Source organism: Chinchilla lanigera, unplaced genomic scaffold (assembly GCF_000276665.1).
Source record: "Chinchilla lanigera isolate Chin_1 unplaced genomic scaffold, ChiLan1.0 scaffold00033, whole genome shotgun sequence".
NCBI classification, from domain to species: domain Eukaryota; kingdom Metazoa; phylum Chordata; class Mammalia; order Rodentia; family Chinchillidae; genus Chinchilla; species Chinchilla lanigera.
Window position 1 is genome coordinate 17,897,462 of NW_004955434.1, and position 7,463 is coordinate 17,904,924.

At 40.0% G+C, this 7,463-nt stretch overlaps 1 protein-coding gene across 3 annotated transcripts in view; it reads right to left on the reverse strand.

Moving 5' to 3' along the window:
• Positions 1-3,955, reverse strand: part of Frem1 (FRAS1 related extracellular matrix 1) — a 147,415-nt gene extending 143,460 nt beyond the window's left edge. For all 3 annotated transcript variants that reach the window (XM_013516387.1, XM_013516389.1, XM_013516388.1), the window contains exon 1: positions 3,444-3,955. The gene's annotated coding sequence lies outside the window, so the exon portion shown is untranslated. The remainder of the gene's footprint in view (positions 1-3,443) is intronic.
• Positions 3,956-7,463: the final 3,508 nt, after the last annotated feature.

Below are 7,463 nucleotides of genomic sequence, written 5' to 3' on the forward strand. Positions count from 1 at the left end.
AGAGGAGAAAGAGGAGGAAACTTCCTACCATGTTACAGAGGAGAAAGTTTACACAAAACAGAATTAAAGTATTGCTGCTTTGTTGTGACTATGTTGTCTTTCTAAGAAGTAGGATTGCTTTTAAGTAGGGAGGACAAATTTTGGTTATGAGAGGGACTTGGCAGTGAATGCCCCCAAACTTTAAAGTATTTGGATGTGTCCTCATCTAGAGACCTCTATTCTTTCTGAAATATTCCAAACCTTATAATGGTTTTGCTCTACAATTTAAAAAAACAGAATTTTTTTTTGCTAATGAAACATTGAGGCCTTGGAATGAAGATACCATGCCATAGAGCTCAAGCTCAAGAGACAAAGATGCAGCTCATTTATTTTAAGAGAGGCATGCAGGGAGTGTTTGTAAGCACTGAGCAGCTGATAACGTGATGGAACGCAGAGAGGGGTCCCAGGGAGTTAGAACACCCGGTGGAAGGCCTCTGTGCAGAGCCTGGGAGTACTTATCAGCCCGTCTCTATGAAGCCAGATAGGAAAGCTGCAAGAATGAAGTTGAGGGTGAAAAGTGACAGGTAGCAGCTTTTGGGTGATACACCAAGAGTATTTTGAGCATCATCTTTTAATACACATTTCCATAAAAATAGGGAAGGATGAAAACAAAGATTATATTTATCTTCTCCTGTAAAAACTTAACAATGTGGGGTGAGGAACATCCAATTTAAAATATCAACTTAAAATATTCACCTAGGGCTGGTGGCGTGGCTGTGTAGTAGAGCACTTGCCTATCCTACATAAGATTCTAGATGCAATCCCCAGCACAGGGGGAAAAAAATCCTGACTTTGTAAGATCCCTTCCTTGTCCTCTGATCAATAGTTTTGCACCCAAACACAGCACTTTCAGGCAGCTTGAGGCTGCATTTGTCAGAAAAGCACACAGATCTTTCTTCTCTGGATACCCAACTTTTAGAGCCCTCTGAAACAGGGTCCCATCTCGGCAGTAAGAGAAGCTACTTCACAGACAAAATGCAGTGCAGACAAGTTTTCATTAGGGGGTGAGTTTTTTGTTAGCTTTTTGTGTTTCCCAAGCCCTCAAAGGCCTCTGTTTGAGCCTCTCACCTGGTTACACAAAAGCTGTGGAGTCACTTGAATGGAGGGGTCAGGTTGCAAGCTGTGTCCTTCAGAAAGCAACAAGCCCTTCAGACCACCCGGCTCACCACGAAGCAGCAACATCAGATTCAGACAAGATAAAACGCCGCCCTCCCAAGTGACCTGGCCCAGAGAAACAGCCTTTCTAAGGAATCACATGATCCCCCAGGAGGTAGGGCTGTGCATTTTGAGAAGGTGACATTTGTCTGCTCAGTAAATGGGTGGTCTTGGCTCTGCGTGAGAGGCAGAAAACTTATTAGATATAATTTAAATGTTTGAAGTAAAATAGTACACTAAGCCTTTGGGCCTATTTGGGCCCAAAGCAAATACTAAAAAGATTCCACACTTCCTACCTGCACTTAAAACACTGAACCCTTTCCACCAATGCAGTATATCAGAGCTAGAAAGATACCCACACTCATGAATCCACCTCATTTCACTGACAGAGGAAGTGAAGTTTAGAGCAGTTAGGTAGCTCATCCAAGATTGGTTGGCAGCAGCTAAGACTGGAAATGCCATAGAGACCAGACCCTGTCCTTACTATTTACGTTGTGTCTTTAGGAATCCTTAGAAACCAACAGAGTCTGGCGTATAGCAGGTACCCCCAAATTCTTGGAATGAGGAGAAGGAAGAAAGAAAGTGGTTTAAAATCCACATCATGTTTTATATTAAATGCCATAAAATATGGGGACCGGGATAGCAGCAGGATTTTGACTTTCAGATTTTGTCCAATGAGGACTTTCAGTGTGATGGAGAAACCATTTCTGTTTCTTCATTCCTTGTTCCTTCAATCCCTGGTGGCCCAATATAAACTCAGTTTTTAGGGATGAGATTTCTCCTGACCCATTCCAAGAAATTCAGCTGCACTAGCCCTGGGATCAGAGAATTTCCAGTAGGCTGATAATTAAGTAGAAGATCCCTGGGTTTAAATTGTCCAGGACAAACATTGCTTAGCCATGGGGAGGAAGAGAAGGCTGAACAGCCCAACACCTGACAGCAAGGTGACAGTGTATCTAGGTCCCTGTGCCCAGTTACTTTTCTCACTGATGGGACTAGGAAGGCAGAACTGAACCCAAAAAAGCAAGGAAAAAGAACGCAGTTGTTAGGAAAATTAGACAAAAAGTCCTGGTTTGGCAGCTAAGAATGCAAAACCATGTTATCTGTAAACTAAGTTTAACATCAGCTCAAGGTCAGTCTTGTTATTTAAATATGAGGTTTGGTGTTAACCAATACTTGACAAGAATTTAACTGCCAAAGACAACGTAGAACAATGTTTAAGTGTGGTGTCACCTCCATCCGATTCTCCTGGACAGATGCCTGGCCCCATCTTGGGAATAAAATCCTTTAGTGGTGGGGGCTAGGTATCTGCTTTTTCACCAAGCTCTCAGGAGGCTCTTACCCACCTTTCATTTTGAGAATCCCTGGTGGAGAAAAAAAGCAACTGTAGTTAGCACTTTCCCAGAGTTACAGGGCAGGCATTTTCACAGAGTGGAGGGAGGGTGGTGAGGCTAAGATGCAACTCTTCGTAACTAGAGCACAGAAGGATAATCATTATCCAGAGCAGAAACCTGAAGAGCAGACCAAGTTAAAGTCTCCAGCAAGATTTCCAGCCTAGAAATAGCAGCCAACCCCTGAAAATGCTCTTTTTAAGCTTTGTCATTCATACCGCACAACACGACGGAATGCATCAGTAAAGCAAAACAAAAAACAGAAACTAAAATTAAGTGCCTTGAAAATGATTTTAGTGACCTAGATGAAAACTGAAAGAAATGACGTACTGCAGCTCCCAAGGCTTTAGGCCAAATCTCACCAACGCGGGGAACCTGGAGATCAGACAAAAACTTTTTCACAACAGCGGGATTTCTTTGCCTCCCCAGCGTCTCACCCCTAAAACATAGAAACCATGCTTTTAAAGAATATATCTGAATATAACTAAATTAAAGCAAAAGTATCCAGAAATCATTTCCAAATGTCTAGACTCTTATACCCTGAAGATATTATCTGTTCGGTTCCTTTTTCCATCCCTTCCCTTTGCCATTTCTCCGAGTTGAGAAGAAACAATCTAACTTCGTGTCATTCAGAAGAGAATTAGGAATGTACATCAGCCCCTGTTTGGGGAGTTTGACTGGTAAACAGTACAAATTGCCCACCTTGTAAGTTAACACAAGAATTAAACTTTTGCGAGCCGCCTCTGCAGACTTCTTGCATTGTTACTCAGCGTTAATGCACCAAGCAAACAGCCTGCCTGGCATTCAGCTCACAGAACACTCACAGGATGAGAGGAATCACATAAAGCAGATACTTACAGGTAGTGGTTTTCCTTTCCAAGCCAAACAAGCTGGAAACCTTGGAGCTGGCGAGCTGAATAAGAGTCACTGACCCAGTAATCTGGTTTAAAGGGCTTAGAGAGGAAGGGGGAGGAAAAATATCCCAGGGAAGAAAGAGAGCTGAAATTCCAGTCTTTCAGGTCAGCTGAGTTTGAGTTTTCTTTGTACTAAAAATCCATTAACCCAAACATCAGGAAAAAAAAAAAAGAAACCACCCTAGAACCGAAGTTCACGCGCACACACGCTCCACTCCAGTTGCTGCTCTGCTCCCAGGCTGCTGCTGTGGCTTTGAAAACTTCTCCAGCGCCGAGCTTCAGGACTCCTCCTGAGAAGGACATGATCAGGATGCCTCCAACTGTTTGCAGGGAGCCCAAGCTCCCTGGCTGAGCGCCACCGCTCGCCCTTTCCTTCTGCTGGTCGGTCCTCAGGGACAAGACTGAGCTTTTGTTAATAGTGCGGTTGTTTCTCTTCCTAGCCTCTTCCCAGCTTCCTTTCCCACTATTAGTGATGTTCTAACTGCTCTGCCACTGGCTGAGCTGAAGCAGCCTCTCCCACTTCGAACACACACACACACAGGCATGCTTACACACACCAGACACAGTCACATACACGCAAGTGCATTCACAGGCATGCACACACATTGACAGACACACACATGCATGCATGCTCACGCGTGCTATCTATGCAGACACCCACACACAAACTTGCACAGATTCCTCCAATACACTTTTTGCCTGTATTTCTTTATTTCAAACATATCCCCCCACTAAAAGGTTTGTATTCAAATTCAGAGATGTCCAGTATTCACAAGGGGGAGAGGGCATGGCCCTTTTACCTTCCATTATGGGATTTAAAGAAAAAAATAGACCAGTCTAGATTCTAGGATGCCTCTTTTAAATATCACCTTAGCTCTTCATTTATAAAGCTGTTTATGTGTCTGGTTCTTTTCAAAACTCCACAGAGAAATCCATTATTCAGACCCTATTTGCATATAGTTTGTGATCACACTCATTCAGCTATGCGATGCATCAAGAACTGGCCCCTCCACAGGGATGCACTTAGCTGCTCTTCTCAGTGGGTGAGTGAAAGTCTTTTCTTGACAACTGTTTAATAAAATGCTTCTGTGTTTCATCCCTACCAGGAAAAAAAAGTAATGGCATACCATCTGGCTAACTTTTAAAGTAGCCATAAATAAAGAAATTGGAATATCTTCTCCCTTTAGGGGAACAGGTTATATTTAAGACTCCTGGCTAGTCTAAACCAGAGACCAACGCATAGCACACTGTACATCCAATTCAACCTGGATTGTACTTTTCCAACAAGATCGCATAACATACCCCTTTCTCAGAAGCGACGAAGGAAAGAGGGAAATGAAAAAGAAGGAGAAGAAAGTGATGTGACAAAGAAAAAAAGCAGAGGGAGAAAGGGTGAGAGGGGGTGAGGAAAGATAAAAATAAAAAATGTAAGAGAAGAGAGAAAAATATTTTTATGTCAAAAAACATGCTTTATGGTGGATACTTTGGGGATAAAGGTACACAAACACTTCCTCAAAATCAGTAGATTTAAAATCTTCAAGAGTCTTTTGATTCATTCCAATTGCTCTAAGATAAGTGAGTAAAACTTGAAGGCTCCTTAAGCTTTTTGTAAATAAATAAACACTATTAAAAACATAAGTACACATCATGTATTAATCTTGAAAAGACATGAAATAAAGCCATGATAGCAACAGATAAGAAACAGCATGAGAGACCATTTTTTTGTCAAATTGAATTTTAAAACTGCCCAGCTTTAGAATATTTCATCTGCAAATTAATGAAGACCATTGTACATGCTCTTATTTAGGGCTCTGAATCTACTTGACAAGGAATAACATACTGCTACATATAGGTGGTTGCATAAATGTGCTTCTACTAACAACTGTCTGAATAAGATTTATGGATTAGCCCAGAAATAAATGAAATAAACAGAAATAAATGTTTTATAAAATTCCATGGGAAAAATATGTTCAGTATTTTAAGCAAAAAATAAACTTAGATTGCAATGTATTTCAAAATGTCTGCAGCAGATTAAAAGGAGAAGAGGAGAACTGGAAAAAAACCTAAATTATATCATGTACAGGTACAGATCCTCTATGATGAATGTGATCATTATGTATATCTAAAGTGTACCAATAAAATCTGATAAAAAGTAAAACAAAATTCCAAAAAAAGATATCTGCAGTAAATGTGGTCTTTGTAAAGTTGATTACGTATGTTATATGAGGCATAACTGTGCCTATTCTACATTCTAGAATAGGTAGAATTAGTCAAAATGTCCTGAAATCTAAATTTATGTTTTATGCAAATAAATTAGTTTCTCTTTCATCTTCCATGAATGGGAAGGGGTCTGTTGAAATTATACAACTATCAACTTTAATCAATAAAATATTCTTTGAAGAAGCTGAAATCCAAAACCAGGGTTTTCTAAAAGAACCAAAGAAACAACAAAGAGTGCTTCCTCTCAAAGCATGTGCTTCCAGAAGGGACTAAGTGCTGAACAAACGCATATTAAAGTAATAATTTTACTTCTGACCTTGATTGAAATGATAGGCAAAATATAAAAGAACATGTGTTAGAGATTAGCATACTTTTCTGAATTGTAAAGGTGAATGATTTCTGTTGAATTGCCATAGAATATAGCATTCTCCAAGAAGCACAGCTAAAAGCCCAACAGCAACTGAAATAAAAGAATTAGGAATATGTCCATTACTTTTTGCTGATGGTCTTACGCGCAGAGGTGTTATTCATAGCACTGTGAAGGTAGCTGCTTTCCCCTGAGTCTATAAAACTGGATGGCTGTGGAAAACAGTCCTGTGACAAGAGAAGGTCAGTCCCAGAGTAGAAACACCATGCACACCATACTCTGACTAGATAATCATTGAAACAAATATGGGAAAAGCAAAATAAACACCTCTGTGCCAGAAATAAAACTTGAAAAGAGTTTGGAGGGGGAGGCTGACTCATCTTAGATTTCAGAGTGGAGAGAGCAGCTCAGGAGTATAAGGGAATAAAACAACCACTGAGCAAAGCAGAAGTGCACTGCTTGAAATCAGGACAGCATAGACTAATTTCACTTTTAAACACAAGTGCAAAATCCTAAGTAATATTTGCAAATTAACTCAAGCTATGCATTTTAAAAGATGTTATGCCTGATGTTAGAGTGAAAGCTTTCAGTTTTTGTCTACTTAGTATGATGCTGGCTGTTGGTTTCTCATACACGGCTTTTATCAGATTGAAGTAAAGACCTTCCATTCCAATTTTCTGTAGGGTTTTCTTTTATCATGAATGAGTGTTGCACTTTGTCAAATGCTTTTGCTGCATCTATTGAGATGATCATGCTGTTTTTTGTCTTTGGCTCTGCTAATATGGTGCATTACATTTATTGATTTCCATATGTTGAACCATCCCTGCATTCCTGGGAAAAATCCTACTTGGTCATGCTGTATAGTCTTGGTGATTTGCAGCATTCTGTTTACAAATGTCTTGTTGGGGATTTTTGCATCTGTGTTCATTAGGGAGATTGGCCTGTAGATTTCTATTTTGGTTTGGTCCTTCTCTGGTTTTGGTACCAGGGTAATGCTTGCTTCCAGAAATGAACTGGGGTGTATTGCCTCCCCTTCAACTTCATTAAAGAGTTTGAGAAATAGTGGCATTAGGTATTCTCTAAATTTCTTGTGAAATTCAGCAGTGAATCTGTCATTGCCAAGGCTTTTCTTTTGGGTAGGTTTTTAATTATGTCTTCAATTTCACTGACTGATATTGATTTATTGAGAATATATGTATCTTCTTGATTCAGCTTTGGTAATTCATATGTTTCTAAGAATCTGTCCATTTCATCTGCACTTTCCGTCTTATACAAGTTCTCAAAGTAAGTACAGATTATCTTCTAGATTTTTGCAGGGTCTATTGTGATACCACCTTTTTCATTCCTAACTGCGAGGATAAATTGGACACACGTGTA